Source organism: Rhinolophus sinicus, chromosome 2, assembly GCF_057876585.1.
Source record: "Rhinolophus sinicus isolate RSI-liver-muscle chromosome 2, RSI-T2T, whole genome shotgun sequence".
NCBI classification, from domain to species: Eukaryota; Metazoa; Chordata; class Mammalia; order Chiroptera; family Rhinolophidae; genus Rhinolophus; species Rhinolophus sinicus.
In genome coordinates, this window is record NC_142502.1 from 90482827 (window position 1) to 90507372 (window position 24546).

At 38.3% G+C, this 24546-nt stretch overlaps 1 pseudogene; it reads right to left on the reverse strand.

Annotated features, from left to right (window-relative positions):
- Positions 1-375: 375 nt before the first annotated feature.
- Positions 376-24263, reverse strand: LOC109448869 (zinc finger protein Pegasus pseudogene; annotated as a pseudogene).
- Between the last annotated feature and the right edge of the window lie 283 nt (positions 24264-24546).

Genomic DNA, 24546 nt, shown 5'->3' on the forward strand with positions numbered 1-24546 from the left:
AGCCCTGGACAGGCGCTGAGGGCGCCCTTGGGGCACAGCTCCTCCTGCCTGTGCCCATGGCAGAGGCGGCGGCTGGAGGTGGAGGCCCGGACAGACGACGCGCTGCTCAAGGCAGGCTTGCTGGCCGTGGTGCTGGGCCCTGGGCTGGAAGGAAGGGGGCTCTGCCTGGGTGCACCTCCCCAGATGTGACCTGAAGTGGGAGCTGCAGTGCCTGCAACCACCTGCTGTTCTTAGCCCCGGGTCCTGGGGTCACCATAGCGGAGCTGTGGCGAGGGGGGCTGCAGGTGTTGAGGCGCGACCTTCCTCTAGAGCGGTGTTTGGTGCTCAGGGCCCCACTAGTTTTCTCTGTAGTGCTGAGTTCTGCAAAGATACAGCTCAAGTCTTCAATTGCTGAGCTGGTCTTGGACTCCCCAGGTGCTGTTTATATCCCCGATGTGATGGGGGCGGAGCTTGTGCCCCCCCCTGTGAAGGGTCCTGTGAACTGTTGGGTCCGGCATTAGTCACAGCACGGGGCACGTGGGTGGCAGCTGCAAAGCCAGAGGCAGTGGCTGTGCCAGAGGGGCGTACACTGGGGTGGTAGCCATGGCCGGCTGGGTGCTGGTGTGGGTACCTATAGTGGAAGTTGTGGGTAACAAGTCCCCTGAAGCCACCTGTGTGGCACTTGCCAAGGCTGCTGGCCTGGAGCAGAGGGTATGGGCTGAGCCTGAGCCGTAGCTGGAGTTGCCAGTTTCAAGGCCTGGGCAGAGCTGTGCAAGGTGGTGGCTTTTGCTGCTGCCCCTCAGGAGCCCCAATGACGAGGTGGGAAAGTGGAGTGCCGTCCATGGTGGTGACCTCCGTGTCCGAGGCAGGCTGGGGAGCCCAGCCTGCAGAGGAGCTGGTTGAGGGGCTGGCACTGACTATAGAAGTGATTGGCAGGCCGGTGGAGGGGAGGCAGTAGGATCAGTGATGGGAGGGGTCTCTGTGAGGAGACAGGAGAATCTCTAGACATCTGGGTGGGAGACTGTGTTCTGGAGGTGCTGGGAGCAGCGAGGAAGGTGGAGAGTGGCATCTGTGGCAGATGAAACCCAGGCTTTGGTTTGCAAAGGGCCTCCTTTCTCCCCACCCCCTCATTCAGAGGGGCTCACCTGATAGATTTCAACATGAAGGGGTGAGGGGATGCTGCCGCAGCTCCAGGAGCAGACCAGTGAGGAGCTGTGCCTTGGCTTGCACAGTCCATGCCAGGTGCAGGAGTGGTCCCTGCAGCAGGGTAGGCACTGCAGATGGAGACTCAGATATGGTGCCAGCCCAAGTCTGAATGCTGGGAGTGGGGGGAGGGTTCAACTAAGAAACCATAATGTCTGATAACGCTTCTGTGTGAGGAAAAAGCTGCCACTCCAGCCCTTGTCCTGAATCCAGACACTTCAGTTCCTCACTGTATGTCCCTGGTGTCTTTCAAGCTGCTGCCCCAGAGCTGGAGCTCAGAGAGAGTTAGTCCATCAATGAGTAAGTCTGTGCACAGGCCCTTTAAAAGGAGCACCTGGGACTCCAGCTGCCCTCCATCTCATTCCGCCACAGTCTCTGCTGGTTTTCACAACTAGAAGTTTTGGAGATTTCTCTTCCTGGCACTGGAATCCTGGACTGGCGAGAGTGATGTGTCTGGGACCTCTCGCTCCGCAGGGGGACCTTGACTGCTGAGGTGTCCCTGTCGATTTTTAATTGCCGTACATGGGTGTGGTACCAAACCATTCCACCTCTCTGCCCTTCCTGCCAGTCTTAATGTGGCTTCTTCTGTATGTCCTTAGTTGTAGGATTTCTGTTCACCTAGACTTCAAGCTATTCCTAAAGATGGTTGTTGTGGGGAAAGTCCCACCGAGCAGTTTCCAGGCTCTCGGCCTCACGTGGAAAGGTGCTGGCTCAGGTAGTAGATGTCCATCAGCTGTGACTAGTTGGCCATCAGCTATTACTGGTTAGCCATTAGCCACTGATATAAATGCTGTGGCTAAGTTAGCAAGTGAGGTTGTTTGGCAGAGAAGCAGGCGGCAAACTGCAGATCATGTGTCTCTTACTTCCTGTGTCTCCAACCCAGCTGCCAGCGAGAATATAGCGGTATGACCCCCCTATCTATGGCTCCGTGGGTATTCCTTTTTGGCCTCACCATATCCTGCGTTCTTATGCGGGGAGCGGGAGCTGAGACCCCGCATGACACCCTGCCTGACAGTTGTTCTGTGGTTTAGTTGTAATTTTGGTGTGGTCGTGAGAGGAGGCCATTACTATGTTACCTACTTTGCCGTCTTGACCAGACTAATTTTTAATTTTTTTTAAAGCTCATGGATGAGTACAACATGATATATGTATCTGCTAGTTTGAGAAACTTAAGATTTGATTAATAATACTATGTTCTCATCCCTATTACGAATTAGATATCACTCATCAAAATTTTCTGTTTACAAGAAAAATATTCAGATCTAAACACAAAATGAACGAGATATAAACAAGCAGCAAAGTCCTCAGTTAACAGGAGACATGAGAAAGGGTGCTCCTTTTACTCACCAGATGTAATGCTGTTTTCATGTCAAGCAATTAAAAGATATTGTGACTTGAGAGTAATAGTCTGTTTCAAGAAAAATCAATGCTAATTAAAGAAGAGCCAACTGTTCTAACAGTACCCTTAAAGAGGAAAAAAAAAACTGACATTTCCCTTTGTCACAAGACTTTGTAATAGCATGTAAAGGCTTAAAATAGGAGATGACTGCACAGGTATTCTGGGCATCCACATAGGTCCAGCGATGAAGGGAATGTGTTTGTATTGGATTTGGTGAGTACATCTCCCTAGAGAAGATGCGTATTCAGACCCTTCAGATAAAGGTATGTTATGTTAGTGGTAAGAGGTTGATCTTCCAGATGCTCTTTGGAACTGTTAACAACATTATCTTGTGCCAGCCTGATATTTTATTCTATCAAGAATAGACAATGCAGACAAACCAAACTTGTCTTTGACATCCGGTCAATCCTTTTACTTGTATCACCTCTTCTATCTTTTAAGGTTTCACCTTCTCACATCTTTCCTGGGACATTACTTGTTAAGATATCTCTTCTCTTTTCTGTATCTTCAGCCTTTCCCTCTCTTCTGGCTTGTTGCACTTGGCCTCTATTCATACCTGTGCTAACAGATCCATTCTCTGACACCCAATAGTTCTCCGTTTCTTACATAAACCTCTCTCAATTTTTTTTTTTTTAAGTTTTAGGTATACAAAACAATGTAATAGTTAGACATTTATACCCCTCACAAAGTGATAAGTCCCACCCTCAATCATCTACTACCCATCTGACATAAAAATCCAAATACTAATTCGAAAAAACCTCTCCCAATCTTATTCACCCTCTGTCACCAGTTCTTCCTCGCCCCTCATTCACACCATAACCCAAGGCGCTCTACTTCTGCCCTTACTGCTCAAATGAAACTGCTCTTATTACAGGCATTACTGATTTCTTGATTAGAATTCGATTGGACATTTTTCAGTAATTGCCTCCTTGGATGGCTATTTCATTTGCTACTGTTGATCTGGTTTGACTTTTCAAAACATCTACTTCTTTGACAATAAGAACAACACAGTCTGTGGTTTTCTTGATACTTCTCTGCCTATCCCCTTTGCCTTCTTTGTGAGGTCTTTTTTTTTTTTTTTTTTGCATTTCTTAAAAAAAAAAAAAAAAAAAAAATCATTTTTCCCAAAGTTTCCACTCAACCTGCAGCTCTACACCTGTACATACATTCTCCATGGGTCCACCAAAGGGATCCATTAAAATTCAGGTCTGATAAATACCACTTGATTGCTTTAAATTCTTCAGTAACTCTCCAAGGTAAAACTCTTTTATGTGCAAATATTCTCATCTATGATCTTCTCTTGACTAACTCTATAGCTCTATATCCCTTCACTTTCTGCTTTAAATTTACAATCTGGCAACTTAGAGGCATTCATACTTCCCCATTGTACTTTCTCTCTGTTTACCTTTTGTTCATATTACCACCTCTGCATGGCGTGTCCTTCCTTATTTTACTCCACTCAGACCCCACCCTTTTGCCTGGTTCAAACCTACATATCTTGATCTCAGCTCAAGTAGATATTCAGGAAACCCTTCCATTACCCCAGTGGCCTGAGTAAGGGGCCACTTTCTAGAGCACCTGTAACACACATGTATGTCTCCATCAGTATACCTATTTCAAAATTTTCTCTATGAGTATAAAACTTTATCTATTTATGGGTCATTATTCTCCATACATGATAGTTCCTTGTCAGCAGAGCTATTTATTGATCTTTGTATACCCTGAGCCCAAGCAGAGTACCTAGAATATCAGTTTAATTAATCCTTTATTACAGTTTGCAAAAGAGACTCCTCAGGAGACTTCTCTGTCTCAGTTTGGCAGAAACTTTTGAACTTGATAACTGTTAAATTCTGTCAAACATATTTATTTTGTGCTACTTGTAAGAATTAAAGGCTTTGCAGATGTAGATAAGAAATGAGAGGTTAGGTAAAAAATAAAATAGACGAAAAGATATACTACTTTCTATGAGAATCCAAGGTATTTGTTTCACTCTGTAATGCCAAAACTTACTGACAGCCATTACATAATGACATTTGTATTTAGTAAATACTACAGGTAGTCATTAAAATATCAGTGTCCATGTGACTCATGATGTAGGAAAAAAGATCAAATTCCTTTCTTCGAATGGAAGTTTTCTTTAGCCATGTGCCTGAGAAACATTCAAAGAATGAAAAACCTGGATTCTCCCATTTTTCATCCCAACCTTCACACCTTAGGAGTTACTACGGGCAAACAGAACTGTGTACTCAGACGACAGGTAGCTCTAAATTGCAATAGTAGCGCTCTGGAATTCATGTCCACATTTTTGAGTTTCATGGTAACTGGTTTTATCAAAGTTATTCTAAATATAAGTCCCTGAGAAGAAATCAATGACTTTATCTACACCTCGGACAACCTGAGTCTGTCCTACTTCTTTAGTATACGCCAGCATTTACCTATGGGTGTATCTTCTTTAATGAAAGATATCATCAAAGTCAAGCATAATACCCAGGAGATATTACCTAATGGCATAGCTTTTAATTATTAAAAATAGTCCCTAGAACCTGCAGGCTGCACTTACATCCATGATTTTTGTTAATGCACTGCAACAAAGGGCCTCTCTCTTGTGATTCATTAGTTCTTTCACCAGTGCCTTTCCTCTGATTGCTGTTTTATTCATGTACCACTGGGATACATAACTGCCAAATGAAAGAGGATGTCGAAGGAAAGAAACAAGTTTCTGTCCCTGAAAATCACCTGGGCCTTCATTAAAAAATCTGGAGACTGGCCCTAATAAAATATTACCAAGTTGGACAGGCTCTGATAGCAGCTAAAAGCATCTCCCCCCAGGACAGAAATCTCTTCTACAACTTTCTCAAGTGCTAGTGAGTCACCTATCTCCTGGATATATCAGCGAGGGACAACATACTTATTCGTGCTATGCATGCAGTATTTTCTCTACATATTTTACATTATTTTAAACTATTGGCAAAGAATGTACCTACAGAGTAATAGAAAATGAATATCGTTTACCATGTTTCTAATAGAGAGTGACATAACTAAGAGCATTGGGCACAAACTAATTTTCTGAAAACAAGGCCCTTAGGTCACATCCTCTTTAGTAAGGAGAGTTATTCAACCTTCTAGGTATGTGGGTGAGTTCTACTTGGTAGGTGGTTGTGAGTGGGGGACTCTGTCTCAAAAGAATCTAGGGACTTTACCTTAATTAAATTCATGCACTGACCTGCCTTGAGTGGCATGAGATGTAGTTATTGTAAAATGGCACCACATTTTCTAAGATTAAACAGAATAATTAGTAAGATTTAATGATTATCTAATGATATCACCCTCTTAAAAACCTCAGATAGACCCAAGGTCAGGAAAATAGCAATAAAAAGTCAACTTGACAATAAATAAATAAAATCTTGAAATAAACAGCTTTAAAAAGGATGAAAATGGGAAAACAAAATCAGAGCTACGCTGAATAAAACGCTTTTTGGATTGAGTACAGCTATTAGTGGAAAAACCCAGTAAGATCAGAATGTAAATAAGCCTCATAAGAACTGGAAAGAGTGGTTTTAAAAGCTGGAAAAGAAAAAAAAAAAAAGAGGCTTTCTTTCTTCTTAGGCAGTTGATTATAAACTAAAGAGGAAACACTACAATGAATCTAAGACTGCCTGAATGATTTTCTTCGTCTGAAAAGGCTGAAAGCTTAACAAATGGTATTAATGAATAAATTGAATGAATAAATTAATGCCAAGTCTCTGTACACAGAGATACGTTTAAATACCTGTAAGGGTTAATTAATCAAGGCTTGTGAAATTTCAAACCAGTTGAAATTGTTAGGTTATCTTTCTATCCTTTTTTTTTCAAAATCTGATTTTCTTCTCACTCATTTTATGTGGCTTTTTAAATCAGATTTGTCTTAACCTTTCAGATAATAGCAGCTAACCAATAAATCACTCATGATTAACATATTCAACAAATATTTTTTGTATCTACAATTTACCTGACATTGTTCTTGGTGTCAGAGATATAACGGTGAACCAAACAGATATGGTCCCTGACCTCATGGAGCTCACAGTCTAATTGAAGAGATGGATATAACACACACAATTTCCCAAATAAAAATATAATTATAATCCATGGTAAGAACTATATGGGAATACAATTTGTCTCTGGGAGCATATGACTGGGTTGGCTAGAGAAGTCTTTCATGAAAAGATGATCTTTGAGGGAGGCCTGAAGAATTAGCAGAAAATAACTAGATGGGGAGGCAGGCGTGGACTAGTAATTCAAGGAGAAAATTTCAGGCAGAGGGAAAAAGTAGTGTGGGCTGAGAAGCATGTTAAGATGTTGGTGGTTAATGAATAATGTATTCCTTCCAGGATTTTCTTTATTTTAACAGAGGACCCCCCCCCCCAATTGTCTTTATTATTATTACAATACAAGTTGTCTACAAAATTTTTCTAATTGTAAATGATTTAAGCAACTTAGAATGATATACATTAAAATTTGGAAAATCACTTTCTCATCTTCCCAAAGGTAATAATCATTATTAAATTTTTATGAATTATTCACATAAATTTTATGTATGTGCACATATGCTTTTTACTTTTATTTTGTACAAAATGGGTTCATACTATACACATTCAACAGCCACTTGCTTTTTTTTTGCTTAACAGTATGCCTTGAGAACTTTCCTTGCCAGCACATATAGTACATATATATGCTCATCTATTTTATATATGCACTATGTTCATATGTGTGATATATATGATATATGGTATATACATACATATGTAATGACTATATCATAATTTCTATAACCATTCTATAACCATTCTCTGTAAACACACATCTAGATTATTTCCAAGATTTTGCTACTTTGAACAATGCAGCCAAACACATTCTTGCACATAGAAGTTTTTGTACCTATATGAGTATTTCTTTAGAAAAAAATTCCTTGGACTCAGAATTATAAAGTCCATGGTGAAAATTTTAAAAATGTTATAGTTATTAATAACCAATCTGCCTTCCTCTCCAGAAAAGTTTTCTCTTAGCTAAAATGTACAAAACGTAGCTGCTTTTCTGCACACTTGCCAAAAGTAGGTATCATTAATCTTTAAAGTTTTAACAGAGAGTTCTTGAAATCTGAAGTATCTTCTACACAAAGTTAATTTCTTGTAGAGTTCTCCAGGTAGTAACTGCCTGGATCAGGATATAAGACAATGAGAAGTGGTAGGCATTATATCAGATAGAGAGGACCTGGCCTACATAAACGCATTCAAATTCAAATCAAAGCACTGTAACAGCCACATAAAATAGATTGGAGCTAGAGTCCACCAGTGTGAGTTCGCTCATGTAAAAGATATCTAGTGGGAAGCAACTGGAACCAATGTTCTTGGTTCTCCAAATCATTCCAGTTGGCTATCTATCCAACATCACTATACAGAAGGTGAGCCTGGTTTCTGAATAGACTGCAAGACCCATAGATTTGGAAATTCCTTGTTAAGGATTGAGATGGTGGAATTTCACTCTCTGGCACCTTAGGATGTGGTGAATTTTTTCATACTACTGAGGGCCAGCTGTACATCACAGTCAGTCAATATAATAGAAGAAAAATAAAACATATATCAAAGGATTTCTTACATTGTCATGTACAATAATGAAACAAACACAATAGCACATAATATACACTCTGTTTAAGATCCAACATATGAACTAAGGAAAGGAATTAATTACCCTTTCAGTAAAGCTCTATGAAATTGATGAGTTTTTAAAAATGCATTACAATCCTTTTTGTTTTACAGAAACATAATGTTTCAAATGACAGTGCTTTGCCTTACGAATTGATTGAAATCATAACATTGAAAAGTAGAACACTTTTTGTAGATTAAGTAGAAAGAAAATATTTTCAATACACAAAGTTCAGCCATGACCAACATCCACAGGACTTCTGAGACGCATGTGTCTTATTAATATTATGACAGACTTTCAGAGCTTCAGAGATCCAGATGGTAGTCACATGTGTCTGAAGAAAGAGTAACATGACTAGCTGAAGAAGGATTTTATGAAAAGAGATGGAAGGAATGTAAGCCATGACCATTTAAGATGCTTTATCAGGATGTCTCTTGTCTTTGGCTCTGTAGCAAATGGACCTTAGGCATCATTTTACATTAACTTATCCTACTTTATTTATAGTAAGACGGATTCTATAACCTTCTGCACAAAAATCAAAGGAGAAGACCATTTCAGAAGGTCATGATTTTCTTATGTAGAGAGTTTTCCTTCAGCAGGATGACTGAAGACCCATGATAAATGCCCACATGAGTAGCTGTCCTCATTCAAGGAATTTGCTATATACTTTTTTAGTAGTTACAGTGAGGATAGTTATCAATTAGGGGTTGCATTTGGCATGATGTAACAGAAACCTAACTACAATGGCTTAGCCAATAAAGGATTTTATTTTTCGCGTAGTATAAAAATTATTGACACAAGTGGTCCTCATCTGAGGTAGCAGCCCCAAGAAACCACCCAAGTCTCGGTCTTCCTATAAGTTTATGCCCCATCATCTTTGGCATGTGGCTCTCATACGGATTCATAATGGCTGTTTTAGTTCCAGACCACATTCCAGGCATAAAAGTAGAACTGGTTATCTTAGTAATACAAAGCATTTCTAGAAACTTCTAGCAGAATATGGCCTATATCTCATTGACTAAAAATGCATCACATGGTCATTATTTCTGCAAGGGAGGCTAAAAAAAATGTTGATTTGAGTTGGCAAATTGACAGTATGTACAAAGTCTGTGGGTAAGAATGAAGGTAGGCAAACAGTGGTTCTAACAAAATGGGTTTCCACTGCTATTTTATCTTCCCCAAACTATGGCCCCGATTGCTAGATTTTGACTTACGCCATTGTCTACTTAAACACTTAGAAGTTACTGGTATATTGCTCTAGAGTAACTCTTTGCATATAACATCGAATTAGAGTATGCATAAGTATCTCTCTGGGTACTCATTTTTATGAGAGGAACCATTTTTAGTGATGAGGTTGCCAAATTATCTCCTTAATAGTACTGCCAAATGTGTAATAGTATTTCACTACTAAGAAAATTATTGTATTCAGCACGATTCCTAATTAACTAACTTCGAAAACTCACCTTTTGATCAGTGCCACGTAAATGAAATTTTTCCTTGAACAAGAGAAATCACCTTTACCATATATGATTATATGTCTGTTTTTAAAACTAGATGATACGTATTTTTTTCCTCAGACCTCATAATACTCAGGTAGGTAAGGGCAATTTTACATTTCCTTATAGTTCAATCACAAAAGTGATACCTCTGGCTTCATTAGCAATAGAATGACTTGCTTTTTTTTTTTTTTTTTTTTATGACTTAATTCCTTGCTGAATTTCACTGGCATGGTTTTTCTAGAGGAAAGCTATGAAGAACAAATTTCCCAGACTGATCAATTTCATTAGAAAAAGACTCCTCTGGGAAGGAGACTACTTGAAAAAAAGTTCAATATTTGTTTATTGCCATCCTTAACTCCTCCTGTCACAGAGGGAAATGTAAAAAAAGTCAAACGGGAAGGTTTTTTTCCATGGAATTTTCAAACTCCAAAATAAGAGTGTTGTTGATTTCTTATTAAAAACAAAACAAAACAAAAATTCCAGGGACAAATGTTGCAATTGCAATAATATAATTGTAAAATTGGATTGTTATTATTAAGTGGAAACGTTTTATATGTGTCTTTTATATGTGTCTTGAAGGACATCATAGCAGTAGGAGATTACAATGTTGACAGTCAGTTTTAAAGAAAGTCATTAGAATTGTTTTGCTGTTCTTGTTAACTAAAGGGTATTTAAAAGTACAGAAGAATAGTAGACATAAAATGCAGCAAAAGTTAAAGGCAGAAGAAAAAAGGCATCTTAGGTTAATTTTGATTTACTTTGTGCTTAATAAGCAAACTAAATTCGGAGGTTTTTTTTTCCACAGTCATTTTTTGATATTGAATAGTAATGTGTTTAAGTGAGGGGAAAGACTGATGTTTGGGGGTAGTATTTTTTACAACGGAATTTTTTTTTTTTTTTTTTTAAGTAATAACTTAAACAATCAAATTTCCTAGGGAACAGAGAATTAAATACAATTAACCACTTAGTTACTCTCTCCCTCGACAGCTATTTAATTCATTTGTGATCTTTCCTAACTCATCAATTAAGACTTTTTGCTGGAGGTTCAGTGTCCATTATCAAAAGAAAATAAGTGATTGAAATAGCTCTTGAGATAATTCACACACACATACACACACACACACACACGCACGCACGCACATGCACACACACTCTCTCTCAGTAAGTAACAGAGGCAGGACAAGTCCAGGGTCTCCTACTGAAAGCACTCTGCAGCGGGAGTTTTTTCTTGTGTCCTCAGCCTGCACAGACTAGGAGTTCTGGGTTGTGATGGTCTGAGAAGCAGCCTCCATCACATGAGTGATGATGGGAGCTGGAGGATAAACACTGGGGTTCCTTGGGTGGGATAATTCCAAGGTGCGTTTACACATTTCCCCAGAAGCCCCTAAGAGAATTGAAGCCGTGCTGCCAAGAGCAGTAACTGGTTCATTAGTAGCTCCCTTCACTTCCCGGTTTCACTGTCCCTCTACCATACGGGTGCTTCCTCAGGTGACCTCACAGATCAACTGCTTCCCTCAAATTCTTGTCACGGGATTTGCTCCTGAGAGAATCCTACTTAAAACATATCGTCCCATTTGGTCTCAATTACTTGACTTTTATAGGAAAAAATATTGTGAGTTTATGAACTTTCTGACTGCTATGCTTGTTTTTGTTTTTACTGGAATTATTTAGTTATATTAATTATTTGCTTTTGTTTTAGAGTCCCAGCTTTTGAGTCCAATATTTGTCCATATATTTATTTTCTACTCAGTGAAAAAATAATTGAGAGCTTGAGTAAATGCCTATGAAGAAGTCAAACAAAATGAAAAATCTTCACTATTTTCTATTGTTTTTCTATTTACCATTTTATCTAATCTAAGAATTTTAGTAGCAATATCTATAAAAACGTAAAATGTCACTATGAAATAAATTGCTGTGATTATATTCATTTAAGAGGTATATGCATTCCTACCTAATGGTTTCATTCAGTGTTCTGCCATGTTAACCAGATGCTCAGAATTATCCCTCATAAAATTGAATATTTTATAAAGTTTGTGTTCAGTGCTTCTCTCATCCTTTTATTTCCTAAATTCTTTCTGTGTTCCTAGCATAACATAATTTCATATCTTCTTCTGCCTTCTGGCTATCCAGGGACCCACACTTCATACTGAACACGTGATTGTGGGGGAAGCTTTTTGATCTTCCCTTGTAGCAAGATTGTGCCATCTTGAAGCCAAAAGCTGAGATGGAAGCTGCCTAGTTGTGGCAGAGTAGGCGTCCCCTCAGGAAACTGGTTCTGGGGTATTTTCCTGGAAGGGATTTTTGAAAATATACCACAGAGAACTTCTCTAATCCTCACAACAATTTTGTGAACGCCCAATTCCTTATAGTAAACTTCTTGCTGTTTAAAAACACAGAGTATTTTCTGTGAGAGTGAACCAATACGGAATCTGGTACCAGAGGACAGGGTAAGCAGCAAACATCAAGAATAGTAATTAGGAATTTATTATTTGCCATCGTTGGATTTGAAGGCAGGTTACCATTAGAGAATTAGTGCATGACATAAATTTCTTTAAAATATTAAGGACAGACCAAGTGGTGGTTGACACAGCATATTATGATGGGCATAAGTTATACAAGCACTCTGGAATAAGACAGTTTCTGCAAATTCTGCTATTAAAAAAATAATAGAATCAGGGCTTTTAATTCTGTACTCAAGACAGTATCAAGATAACCAAAGATTTTCTATGACTATACTAAAAAATTCTCATCTCTTTTACGCACAAGGTTTACGTAGGTAATTTCCTGGTGCAGAATCTGATTTTGTCATTTCCTAAATTTAAACATAGGTTAATTTTACAGTCTCAAGCTAGCTCTTGTGGAAGTTAAGATTTATTGAAAGGGTAGGATTCAAATATAGCTGAGTACCTCAAACTCCAAAATTTCACAGAATTTTCTATATCAGTAGCAGCCGTCTTTCATTTGTCTGAGGACCTCGTCTACCTTGCTTGAAGACCCTGCATTAAACTCACATGAGCTTGTTATCTGGCAGACAGATGCCAATTCTTATTTGCAATCCCTGTCACTCCTCACTGCCTTCTCATATACCAAGTCAGAATGTCTGTTGGTTAGCAAACTGCCCCCAGAGGGCAAGGAAAGACCGGAGAAATAGGTAGGCCACTCCAGATTAGTAGGTGGCAAGTTTTCATAAGCATGGGAACTTACATATTGGATACTTGATTTGGGCTGCAAGAGAAGAGCTTCTAGCCCAACTGCCAGAATCTTAAAAGTTTGTAAAGCAGCCTTAGCTGGGTTTAGTCACATATTTTGTCTAGATGGTCTCAACATCGCATTTACTCTCTCAAGTCTGCATCCTTGAAAATGGCCTGGCTGCAGAAAAGGTGGGTAGAATTTACATTCCAAAGACAGGGGATGGGGTGAGGAACCTCTGATTGCCTGGGTCCAGCTTGGCATCAACAGGTGGTCATATTCTCTCAGTGACCTCCAACAATAGCTATGGTGAATGAGGTCAATTGTCAATTCAAACCGGAGAACAAATGTTTACATATGAAAAGATTTGTAAGACTTGTAAAATCTGGAAGATTTGTGTAGAAATGATGCTGAGAGTGCTAAACCAGGGGGAAGGGAACATGGTTTTAAATAAGGCTGGATTTATTCATCTGAGGGTCTTAAAAGAGACTCTGCTTCAGCTTGAGCAACTGAGAAAATCTTGTTTTGTTAACCAAAATTGGACTAAAGGGAAGCCTATATTGAATGAAGTTTGAGATGTCTGAAGTTCTACAATAATGTAGAGGGAGGAATCCAAATGTTTAGGAAGAGAAGGCTCAGAAGACTTCCACTTTGACCAAAATCCCAAGAGCTACATTGATGAGGAGAATACCACCTTCCTTGAAGCCTTCTGTAATAATGGCTGTCTTAGACTTGGAGAGAGGGACAAGGTAGGAGATGCTGCCAGTAAAATTAATAACCTCATTTAGACTAAGAAGATCCCTTAATTATTACTGTGTAGGTACACATGGTTACCAAAATGGGGCATGACCCGAGGAATCAGAGTGGTTTGAATTTCACTGACCTGTGGAGGCAGTCAATTGATCATGCAATATCTAGAACTGAAAAAAATAGAAGTCTACAAAGTTCTTACCTTGATCTGCTTAAACAAAAGTACTTTAAGCTGATGTGAGTCATGAAAATGGAATTATGGGCTCTCCTCAAACTAAAATGGGAGCCAGTTCACAGACCCTCACCACTCTAATGGAAGAGTGGCCAGATACACTTGAGGAGGACCCAATACATATACATATTTCATTTCTTCCTCTAGTCTTCCCACAAACCTGCAGTTACTTACTAAAGTAAGAGAAGACTGGATAAAGTGACATACCCACACCTTCATAGACACTTTACAACATTTTTTCCTGCAGTAACAGGTTCAGAATGCTATTGAGTACCACTAGTCAAAGTGGGGGACATTTAGGTACTCAAGATAAATGGAGACATTTGGCCCAATGTCTCACAGTGAGGCTAATAGGTCTGGGAAAATTTTCTGCAATATTTTTTTTTTTTTCCAGTTTCTGAGTTAATATAATAATAAGAATGCATAAATTCAGCAACTGATAGAATCCCTGCATTAACCAACTGTGAAGGTTCTTATAGTAAGAAAGGCTACGTGGGAGCTCTAGAAATTTCCCGTTATTACCCAAATAATGAAGTCAATACCTGATCCCTGGAGAACTAGAGCTATTAGTGGCAACGTCAAAGCCTTAAAAGATTTTTACAAGGATAAGGATTCTTTTATACACCTATTTAAGTCTATAGAAGATTGACTCTGTAGAACAGTAGATTACAATAAACTTAATTAAGGGGTGACTATCCGTAATTGTAGATGGTAGTCCAGATTTAGTATATTTAGTGAAGCAAATAAAAAAGAGTTTTGGCAATTAAGTTCGTGAGCTCATCCTAAGAAAAGTGCTGCATACCTCATTGCTAAATATCACTATGGTCACCTTTGAAGTACTCCTTTTGGGATGTTATGTACCCATGCCAGCACCTAGTCCACCCTTCAAAGCAATTTTGGAACACTTTTTCTGGAATGAACATCAGAACTGTCGTTGTATTACTGTTGATGTCATCAAAATGTCTTCCTTTCTATATATATATATTTATCTCTGGGTAAAGAAAAAAGCCAGATCAGGTGAGTAGGGAGGGTATTCCAATACAGGGTATTCTAATAAACTAAACACTCCCTCACAGACAGTGCCATGTGAGCTGGTGCTTTGTCGTGATGCAAGAGCCATGAATTGTTGGCGAAAAGTTCAGGTTGTCTAATTTTATTAAGCAGCCTTTTCAGCACTTCCAAATAGTAAACTTGGTTAACTGTTTGTCCAGTTGGTACAAGTTCATAATGAATAATCCCTGTGATATCCAAAAAGGTTAGCAACATTGTTGCCACAAGTTTGTGAACTTAACTGTCCATCCTCATATATGTTGGTTTACTTTCAAAGCAGAGCTCTTGTCTAAACCTGAGAAGCAAATAATTGTCCAACTAAACACTTTTCTGCTCCAACCCTATTTTTACTATTATCAATTGCAGCACATCTAATCAGATTCTATTTCAGTTTGTTCTAAATTAGGGTTTTCTCAACTTCTTTTAAAATATTCCCATATGTAGTTATTTCAACCACTTTATTCACAGAGGTTAATTTTTCAGTCCCTTCAAACTCAGCATTGATCCCTTAAATGACTGAGTAGCATAGGTAACATTTCTTAATTTGTCAAGAGCTAAGGAAGAGCACTCAAAATCATTTTCCTTTAAAAAAAAACTGACTGATTTTTCTTCTAATGTCGTCAACTCTTTGAACAACTGTTCTCACAGAAAGGTTAATAATTGCAAAAGAAAAAAGAGCTTATTTTCTCTTGACACATTTTTCTACTGCAATCAATATTGCAATTAGTGTTTAATTGGGTAACATCAACATATAGTATAAGCTTTAAGTACAGCTATACTGTCATTGCAGGACAAATACAATGCTTGGTGACCTAACTCAATAACAAAACACTTCAAAACACTTAAAAGTACAAAATGCACCTTTCTTGTTTTTACAGGATGGGTATACAGTGGTAATAAAAAAAAAAACAAAGTCCCAACATGGTGATATACATGGCACTGGAAGAACTGCCAAGTTATAACTGTTATTGTGATTTGTGCACTGAACAACAGTGAAAAATAATGAGCATACCACATATGGTCTCCATTGCATATGCTCAGCTCTGCTGTTATAATACAAAGGCATCCATAGACAATGCATAAATAATAAGCACGGCTGTGTTTCTATAAAATTTTATCTGTGGACATTGAAATTTGAATTTTATATAATTTTGTTTTGTCATTCTTTGTCAAGAATACAAAATTATACCCTAAATACATGGAGGTATTCATGTTAAGTAATGAAAACCCAAAGCCTGGACATATTCATTTAAAAGAATCATGGAATGTATAACTGTATTTTAAAGATATTGTGTCCAACTCGGTTAATTTACTAGAAAATAAATTGAGGCTCAGAAGTGTTAAGCGATCAGTACAAATCTGGCAAAAAGTTAGTGACAGTAGAGGGTAGAAACCTTGATTCCAAATTTCTGATATAGTGCATTCCTTAGGTACAAAACAGACTTTATATACATAGTAACAAACACACATTTTTGTTTGCTTTATATTTTTTTTACTTTTTTCCTAAAATATATCATAAGCATAAAAGTGTCCAAAACACAATATGCATTTTATATAGCAGTAGTAATAAGGCCAACACCAATGTACCTAAAAAAATAAAAGCAAGTGATGATAACGACATACCTGACTCTTTAAACTTCAATGTAATACTTTCAGCATTTCACAGTTTTCTGTGATGTTTACTGTAACTACCTTTTTTTTTCTAAACATAGATTACCTTTCTCAGATGAAGGGAGTTCCCTTAATTTCTTAGTTCCCTAAAAGTTTCCGTGGTACTACACTTTTCAGTCTTTCGGCTTAGAGCCGGGCTTTACTTATCCTGCTCTGCCACCCACCCCCTGTGACGGTGCCTATGTCGAGGGTCAAGTGACGACAGAGAAAGCGGGTTTGCTTACCCGATCCTATTAGGATCACTCCTCTGATTGGAGAGAAAGGTTCGCTTTCCTCACATTTTAGGCACCTCGGAGCCCTGGCTATTGCCGTTGGTGCTTTTGCTTCCACCACTGCAGTGGGATGGCCTGGGGACCGGGGTGGGAGAGAACAGAGAGAAATAGGGAGGTCCACTTTCCCACCTCCCCACTCCCAATTTGTCAGAGAGTTATGAGACTTCTTTCCCATTCTTTGATATAGAACTTGAAGGTTTCTGGAACTGTCTCTGTTGCTCCCATGTACCTGCACTTCTGTCCAGGTTGGGTGATACCTTGGGACAAAAAAAGAGAAACTCACCATAAGTGTGGTGGTATTTCAAATTTGAATCATCTCTTCCCATCCTCCTGCTATCCCTTACCCTTCAGGGACCATGCACCCTCTCCAGGTTTCATAGCTGCGTTCAGTGGGAGAGACAGTGTATGAAGTGTGCCTACTCCTCCTTACCCAGAGTTGGAACCGGCAAGCTGACCTTCTTATTTTTCCAGCTCCACCCGCGTGAAGGTAGATCTCCTACTTACCCTTGTCTTCGGTAGGCCAGTGTTTAGCTGGGAGACCTTGTGAAGGCATTGCCCTTCCTTCCCATCAGGGTTCCTTCTTTTTGGCAGAGGTGTTCACTTTGATCTTCCACCCTTCTTAGTCCCTAGGCTTTATTCTTGCCCCATGTATTCAAGCCCAGGAAGGTGCCTGCTTCAATGTTCTGCATAGCTCTCTGGATTCAGTTTTTCCTTGCTGTTGCTTACCTTTGAGGGTATTTATGATATTGAAGTGAACCCAGCCATGCATTAAAAAATGGTTGTTTTTTAAAATTTTATATAGTATTTTTAATGTTCTTTATGTGGAAGCCTTTAAAAAAAAATATATATATAATATATATAAAAAATATATATAAAATATATATATTTAAGTACCTATAGCTACCACAGTAGCTGCTATAGAAGTTTTGATTGATTTTTCTTTAAATAAAGTTGATTGGTGGTTTTCATGTGATGTGGACACTGTTCCAGGGAATGTTAGCCTCCAGTGAGCGTAACTTTAATAAATTAAGGACTAGTCTGCTCTATGTTTGTATCTAATATTCTATCTCTTTTTATTTATCTCTCTGGCATATTTTTCTGGGGTATTTTATAAACACTTAGGAAAAAGAGAAGTGAAACTGACTTAATGAATCTGTGATATGATCTTATGAAAGTATGATAATCAAACTTCGGGAACAAGAGAAGATTTTGAGAGAAAATTTATTCTACAATTGGGCCTATGATTGTGACATGGTACAAAAGGCATGGCTTCCAGATTTTAAAATTTTGGGTTGATTCGTTGAAAGATTTTAGGTGGGGAAAAGTGGTTATTTTCCATTATACCTGGAGGGTAGCAGTACATTTCAGTTCCCTAATAAAAGCCAGTGATGCTCAGTGTGATTTACAAGAAGAGAATTTCAGGAATGGTGAAATACATAGAGACAACATTTTTCAGGACAATTCCATCATAGCGGTATGACTCCCTGTAGCAAAATTTATTTCCAAGACTTGTGAGCCTGATAATTCTTCAGTAAGAGGATCCTAGGGGACAGGGAGGGGACTGGTATATCTAGAAAGCCCAAAGGGGTAAGCACTGAATAAGATGTAATTTTAGGGTTTTAATTTAGGTTTAACAAAACCTGTAGGGTAACTGGATCCAGTATTCTCTGAACACTGCGATGTCAGTGGCTTAAAAAACAACAACAAAAACTTTTTTTTTCTTTTTTTTTAAAAACATGTTTATGGCTTTAAAAAAATCTGTGTAGAGATTAGACTCTCTTTGGTGCAGAATGTCATTATAATAGAAGATGCATGGCTGGAGAGAGAAATTGTAGTTTATGCGTGTGTTGTAGTCCAGTAGGTAGTTTCGAGTTAATGCAGTCACCCTTCCAGCTTGCATTCTCTATATGGAGGATTTGGAATCCCTTGGTACATTTGGCTTTTGAAGTAACATGTTTGATCCTGGTAGGTGCCAACTCTCCTTTCTCCCTGTACTCAGAGGGTGAAATTTTCTGAGTATAAAAGTCAATAGCCACTCTGCTGTCTGGATAGAGATACTCATCAGAGAAAAGCAACGATATGGATCTGGAGCAAAGTGGGTGTCCTTAGGTCTAAAGTGGGGGTCAGCCCTGTGCTGGACATGTGAGTCATGGTGGACCCAACTTTGTTTGATCTGGAGATGCAGCCAGTCTTGGGCTTGGATGGATCTTTGCTGTGTGTTTGAAAACGAAGTCTGTGAATTGTCATGAAACAGTGCTACCATGATGGTGGCTCATTAGTGTGGATCCTAGTGACGCATTAGTCTGTTTGGCTTCCCTTAAACTATAACAACAAACATACACTAAGCCAGTGAATGGTGAACATCTCCTCTAGGCCTCCTCATCAGTCAGACTAGAGATTCAAGCATTATACAAAGCACGTGAGCGTCACATGACTCAATTATCCATTGCATGCATTTTTTTTTACCCCCATCAGTCAACCTTTCCAAACTTCTCCTCTCTTAAAACAAGTCATCTACATCTCACATCCCTGTGACTATTTCGTGACTATCAGTTTGTACTTTCTCATCACTTCACCTTTTCCCCTATCCCCTAACCCCCTTCCCATCTAGCAACCATCAGTTTTTTCTCTGTATCTCTATGAAATACAGTATGAGAAATATAATCAATAATGTTGTAAAGATTATGTGGGGTGCCGAATGGGCATTGGACTTATTGAGGGGATCACTTCACTTCACAGACTGTGTAGATGCCTGACCACTGTGCTGTACACCTGAAGCTGAAGTAGAACAATATTATATGTCAACTATAATTAAATATATATAGTCACAGGATATAAAGTACAGCATAGGAAATATTCTCAACGGTATTGTAACAGCTGTATACGATGTCAGAGGGGTAGTGACTTGTTGGGGTTATCACTTTGTGAGGGGTATAAATGTTTAATCATTATGTTCTTTTGTACACTTGAAACTAATATAAAAAATTAAATGAAAAAATTGACTAAAGGAAAAAACAAATCACCTACAGAATGGCTACTCACTTACTATCTCTTCTAGTAGACGTAGGGAGTTTAAACTGTTTCCTGCCATTTCTGTTTCTGCAATCCACATGGCATTGTGTCCAGGGGCATCCTAACTTCTGGTGTGTCAAATGATGCTCAATTAATATACTACAGCAGCTGTGTGACAAGAGCTTCATAAAATGGAGTCTGGTATCTGCTCAGTGTCCAACTCTCAAGTTCATGAATGAAAATACAGTTGGTAACTGACATCTGCCCTTACCAAATGTGGCCTTTTTCCTTCTCTCACACCATTACTCTCCAGCTGGAGATTCACAAAGAAGAGATTTTGGACCCAGATTTTGCAGTAATTTGACAGAGGCTATGCACCAAAATATGACAACTGAGATGCTTCCTTTTTAAAAATCTCATACCTACTCTCTAGCTAGACGTACACAAGCAAGAGCGATGTACCCCAAATTACCCTTTACTACTCTTCTTTCTGTATTTAATCTAAAGAGAAAAGTTGAAGGGGGATATGTCCAAGTTATGAAGGAAGGTATGGCAGACAAACATCCAGGTGACCTCCTCATTATTACTCTTGCCTTCTGGTATTAGGCCCTTTTATAATCTGTGGTCAGGATCTGTGACATGCTGCTGATAAAGAAAATATGGCAAAAGTGATGTGATGTCACCACCTTGATTATGCTGTTATATGGCAAAGGTGAAGGGATTTTGCACATATAATCAAGTTCCCAAATCGATGATTTTGAAATAATCAATAGAGAAATTATGAGGTGAAATCTGGTGAAAGCCCTGGGAAAAGAGACTGACAATTCTGCAAATGAATGGCAAACACTTATTTCTAAAATGAAATAGCACTGGGAAATATCCAATGGAACTTTTTCAACGTAGAAGCCTAGTCTTTACTTGAATTTCAAGAAGTTGTAGCTACATACTATATTACTAAAATCTGAAGTAAAATTATTCCCTGTTAATTTCCTTACAATTTCTTTAAAAAATATTAGTGAAGATAAATTATTTACCAACTTTAAAAATCTAAACTTATGTGTACTGAACAAAAATAAATTTAGTTTCAGAACATTGCCTATTAACAGCAAAGTACGATAAATAGTGCATGTTAAACTTTTCCCAACAATTCATTTCTATAAAATAGTTGATTGAAAAGAAAATGGGACAAATATATTCAATACTTAATGAAAGATATTAACATCTTTCCAAATACAGACTTTAACTTACAGAAGATTTAACTAAAATCCTAAATCTTTTAAAAATACAATGCTAAAGTTTCTAAGATTTGCTTCAAAAACTTTAGTGCCTTTAGAATCATACCTTTCAAGAATCAACACCTTTGGAATACCAACTGAGCTCATTAAACCTTAGAAAAATTAGAATTATACACTCTAGTTTGTAATTATGAAAAAAAGCTTTTCTATGTTTAAATTAAAATGCACCTTCAGAACATGTATCGTTAGTTATGAGAAAAAAATGTATTTTTCACAATTTGGCCCAGGGTATACAGTTAATAAACTGGTTTTAGCAAGAGAGTTCTATCTCTTTGTTTAATGAAAACTTTCAGTTTTTTAATTTTGGGTATTGCTTTTATTTGAAGAATAAAATAAAATGTGAGAAGGAAAAACTACTCACAGAAGCTTCCAAATGATGGCAACCTGGTTCTTTCTGGCAGTAAATAAACACTAGGTGCAAGTTGTACGTTTGGAAATGGCTGCACTGAACTGACTTGAGCAATGAGCAAGTTAAGCAACAGAGTGAAGCAGGACTGTTGAATTTCAGATGCACAAGCCTCAGAGTTGACAAGGAAGAGAGTTATAGTTGTTCGGAGGAACTCTGAGATGCTGTGTCTCTGAACAATGCAACTGAGATTAGTTTAGATTGGATATTAAACTATAGGAAGTCACTTTAATGGCTTTCTAGCATGTGGGAGGGTAGAAAATCCATTAACTTGCACGTAGGGGTGTTTGTGGAAATGTTCCCTTTTATTTACATTAAGAGTAGCAGTCCTTTTGGGTCAGTAAATGCTTAAGAATTAAGATAGTTTCTTTATGAAGTCAATTAGTAACACTTTCAAGATTTGAACTAAATTAAAAATAAAATTTTTGTAAAGTACACAGAAACCAACGGTAACAATATACGAGTATTTTATCGTTTGACCAAGATTTCTTCAGAGTAAGCTAGTTATTATGCAATATATAAACGATAGCTTCCTATTCAAAATTACTCTAGGTTTATTTAGCAAGTCGTATTTTTATAAACAAATATCACGTTTAAGTGCATTTTATATTTATTTTCACATTTCTGTATGTTTCCCTACATATACTGTGTTTCCCTGAAAATAACACCTAACTGGACCATCAGCTCTAAAGAGTCTTTTGGAGCAAAAATTAATATAAGACCTGATATTATATTATATTAAACTATATTATATTATATCTGGTCTTATATTATACTAAAATAAGACCGGGTCTTATATTAATTTTTGCTACAAAAGACGTATTAGAGCTGATGGTCTAGTTAGGTCTTATTTTCGGGGAAACACGGTATGTGTGTGTGTGTGTGTGTGTGTGTGTGTGTGTGTGTATGTATATGGGCAGAAATAACATGTAGTTGCAATGTATTAATATATATTGAAACACGAAAAGTGTGGATAAGCTTTGAAGTTTTTATGGGCCATAATTGTGGGAAATTTAAATGAACACCTGTAAGATTAATCTTGCACTTTAATTCTCAAATGTCTAACTAAAAGGGGAAGATAGACACCAATATGTCTAGCTGTTCAAATACATAAATGACCCTGACCAGACTTTTATGAAAAAACAAGAGGAAAAGATTTTGTTTCCATTGTCAAATTTGTTTTCTATAAATATAATGTGTAAATTTTAAATTAGCAGACACCTTATAGGGATGGACCCTCTCAAAAAATAAAATAAAATAAAGTAAAATAAAATAAAATAAAATAAAATAAAATAAAATAAAATAAAATAAAATAAAATAAAATAAATAAAACTACAAAACACAAAAAGGCAAAACCAAGTAAAGCATAATGTGATCATTTCCAAGCAGCGTTGGTTATGTTACCCTCTTGCAAAATGACAGACAAAATCGTACTTGTTTTTACATTTGCACCTGCACATGTTACACTGGAAAGGATTCTCATAGCCATGACATCCACACCAATAAAGTAAAGGAAGTTGCCTGCAAAGTACAAGTCACAGTGCTGGCAGTGGTGTAGCAGCTGCAGGACCTGGACCTGCATGGTCCAAGCCGGAGTGCTTGGCTGGCGGTTTCCTGTGCTAGGTGTACTTGTGCGGGCACTTGGTTCACTGCTTGGACCTGCCACCGGACTGTCCTGCCTTTGACTATGTGATGGCAGAGATTCGGGGCTTGTGGGGGAGGAGCTCTGGGGAATACTTGCTGACGCGGCAGAAACTACTGTCTGGGCAGAGGGCTGCAGCGTCATGAGAGGCTTCTCTTTGGGGCAGCCTACTACATCAGCGGATGCGGGCTTTTGGTTTTTCTGATGTCAAACTGACAACTGTCCTGCTAGAGTGGAGAGCTGATTTATAGGGCTGTCAACCCGGAATTCTCGGGGGTGCCTTGGTAGGGCATCAGTTGACGTGGTTTTTGCCGTACTTTCATAGGAGTCAGTCTGGATGTTTGGGAGTTCATAAGTAAAATCGTTAAGGCAGTCTGGTTTCTGAACCACCATAAAAGGTGGACTTAAGTTGAATGTACTCTTTTGCTATAGCCAAGATTACTTGTTTTCTGTAAAACGCCATCTTGCCGCCCCCCCCCCCCGCCCCCATTTTGTTGCTTAAGGAAGACTTAGTACCTTTCATTGGTACCATTTTATGCTTGCACCTTCAATGATGGGACAGGTTACTTCTATTACTGCAGTGGAAGGGACATAATTCACATGTGTACAGTGTTTCTCCTGTATGGGAACATATATGGGCTTCCAGATGACATCCGTAAGCACATGCAAATGAACACAAGTGACACCTATGAGGTTTCTCACCTGTGTGGATTCTAATACATTCAATAAGCCAGGCTGTTCCTTTGCTGGCATAGGTGCAGTACTGACTCTTGAACTTCCCATGGAAGGTCCTTTCAAACCCATTACTAACATTCCAGGGTTTTCATCCAGGGAGACTTCAGCAGATGGGTGATCAAGTCTATTCTGATCACCATCTGTTCCAGCTCCCTTCTTTGTCCCCACTAACTGATCCAGAAATCATGTTCACATGATGCATCTGCTGAGTCAGGTATTCCTGCAAACCTTTCACGAAGTCCAAAGGCTCTGGTTTTCTTTTCACCCATATTTTACTTTTTATTTTATTTTATTTTATTTTATTTTAATTTAATTTTATTATTTTATTCTTTCTTAGTTTAGTTTAATATAATTTACAGTTATACCTAGTGGGGAAAAAAAGCTTTTCACCCCAAATCAGTTCCTCCTTTTTCTTGACCCTCCAACATTAGTGAAGTGTAGAGTAATTGAAATTTACTCTAGAGACACACCAAGAGACTCCAAAAGGCCATGGAGGGACTTTAAACTAAAACTGAAAACAGAGGTCACCTGAC